At 46.3% G+C, this 2,668-nt stretch overlaps 1 pseudogene; it reads left to right on the forward strand.

Annotated features, from left to right (window-relative positions):
* The first annotated feature begins 222 nt into the window (after nt 1-222).
* Nucleotides 223-1,040, forward strand: LOC145395292 (thymidylate kinase pseudogene; annotated as a pseudogene).
* The last annotated feature ends 1,628 nt before the right edge of the window (nt 1,041-2,668 follow it).

Consider the following 2,668-nt stretch of genomic DNA (forward strand, 5'->3'; position numbering starts at 1 on the left):
ACAGAAATATTGGTGTGTGGGTGTACCTGTCCAGGGTGCGTTTTTCCAACTCCCAGATGTTCCTTTGGCTCTATTACTTTGGGTCTTGGAAGGATTAATATATATATATATATATATATATATATATATATATATATATATATATATATATATATATATATATATATACAGTCGTCACACAACCTTGTGATGCAAAGTACCCAACTTGAGAAGTTTAACACAATGGGAGCTGACTGTCTGATAAGGAAGAGCGAGGAGTCAAAGGGAAACAAAAGTGGAGGAGATGGATGGAGAGGACAGCTGATTATCAAGGAAGGGAAGAGCAACAAGAGTGGAAGTGATGGGCAGAGAGGAGCACTGATTGTTGTGGAGGGCTGTGACAGAGCGGGCAAGAGCACACAGGCCAAGAAGCTGGTGGATTATTTGTCAGAGTGGAAGGCAGGCTGTTCTCATATGCTTTCCTGAACGCAGCACCCAGATCGGTGGCATCATCAACGGTTACTTAAGCAAGGACTGTAACCTTGATGACAGAGCCATTCACCTCCTCTTCTCTGCCAACAGATGGGAACAACTACCTTTGATACAATTGCACCTCCAGGCGGGCATCACTGTTATCATTGACCGCTATGCTTTCTCTGGGGTTGCCTTCTCTGCTGCCAAACCGGGTATGAGTTTAGAGTGGTGTAAAGGGAGTGACTCTGGGCTGCCACGACCTGACCTTGTGCTGTTCCTGGACCTGACCCCTGCACAGGCTGAGGAGCGAGGTGGTTATGGCACAGAACGTTATGAGACCAGACAGTTCCAAGCCAGGGTCAGAGAAAACTATCACAAACTTGTGGATGATTATTGGAAGGTTATAGATGCCAACAGAAGCATAGACAAGCTACATGAGGTGTTGCGTGCCATTGTGGTCAAGACTGTGGACAATGTGGAGGACAAGGAGTTGGGCACACTGTGGTAGCAGCCCTCATGCAACATACTTCAATTGTGTTCTTTCCAGTATGAAGGCATACTGTAATGTATGGTTGGGAGACAAAAAATTAAAAGTCAGTAGTAAGGGCAGTTTCCCCTGTGGCGGGGGGGAAACAACCTGGCCGCACTATGGGGTGGTACTACTACTCTGCGGCCAGGTTGTGTTAGGAAGAATACTGCCACCGTATTCCCTGCGTGCCGTAAAAGGCGACTAAAAGGGGTGGGGTGAGGGGACTAGGGACCCCCTCCTCTGTTTTTTAGTTCCTAAAAAGAGACAGGCCAGAGAAAGGGATGGGGGATGGAGTTATCCCCGTACCCTGAAGATTGGGTCTATGAATGTGCGTGGATGTAGTACGATTGAGGCTAAAAGGGAGGAGATTGGGAGAATGTTAGTGAGAAGAAAGTTGGATGTGTTAGCTTTGAGTGAAACGAAGATGAAAGGGAAGGGGGAATCTATGTTTGGAAGTGTGAATGGAAGATTGTCAGGTGATGATAGAGGAAGGGCAAGAGAAGGTGTGGCCTTGTTAGTGAGTCCGGAAGTACAGCAGTGTGTGATTGAATGGAAGGAGGTGTCATCGAGACTGATGTGGGTGAAAGCGAAATTTGAACGTGAGTTGTGGGTGTTTGTGAGTGCATATGGGCCTGGTAGTGTAAGGGATGAACAAGAGAGGGAGTCTTTCTGGAATGATGTTGATGAGTGTCTGCAGAGTTTTGGAGCGAATGTGAATGTGGTAATGATGGGAGATCTGAATGCTAGAGTGGGAAATGTAGCAGTTGAAGGCGTAGTTGGTATGCATGGTGTGCCTGGAAGAAATGAAAATGGGGAACGAATGATAGCGATGTGTGTTGAGCGAGAGATGGTGATTGGTAATACGCTGTTTGAGAAGAAAGATATTTATAAGTATACATGGGTGAGACAGGAGGGTGGAAGGGTTGTTGATAGAGCCTTGATGGACTATGTGGTTGTGTCTAGGAATGTAATAGGAAGATTGTTGGATGTGAGAGTTCTGAGAGGGGAGGGTGGAGGTATGTCTGACCACTACCTGGTGGAGGGAAAGTTAAGAGTAGGTAAGAGATGGGTGAGAGCTAGGAGGGTTAGGTGGGGCAGGGAGGTTTTGAAAGTGAGTGAGTTGGATAAAAGAGAGAAAAAGATAGAGTATCAGGAGAAATTGAAAGATGAGTGGAACGCAGTGAAAGATCGGGAAAATGGCAGCGTGGAGGAGGAATGGCAGTTGTTTAAGAGTGCTGTGGTGGGGCATGCAGAAGAGGTGTGTGGTGTGAGACGTGTGGGTGGTGGTGTAAGAAAAGGAAGTGAATGGTGGTGCGAGGAAGTAAGTATGGCTGTGGCTGAGAAGAGACGTGCATATGAAGTGTGGCTGCAGAGAAAGGATGAGATGTCATATGAAAGGTATAAGGAAAAGAGGAATAGAGCGAGAAGGGCTGTGTGTGATGCTAAAGTGGCAGCAGATGAGAGGTGGGGTAGGCGGCTGACAGAGAATTTTCAACAGAATAAGAAAATTTTTTGGAAGGAGGTGAAAAAGGTGCGAAAGGGAGAGTCTGGGAAGGAAGAACGAGTAAAAGCAGAGGATGGAAGGATGTTAATTGAGATGGATGCAGTAAGGAAGAGATGGGCAGAGTATTTTGAAAGATTGTTAAATGTAGAGGAGGAAAGGGTGGCTGAGATTGTGGCAGATAG

This window comes from Coenobita brevimanus, chromosome 30 (assembly GCF_032717465.1).
Source record: "Coenobita brevimanus isolate Jiangsu-jjx chromosome 30, ASM3271746v2, whole genome shotgun sequence".
Classification (NCBI taxonomy): domain Eukaryota; kingdom Metazoa; phylum Arthropoda; class Malacostraca; order Decapoda; family Coenobitidae; genus Coenobita; species Coenobita brevimanus.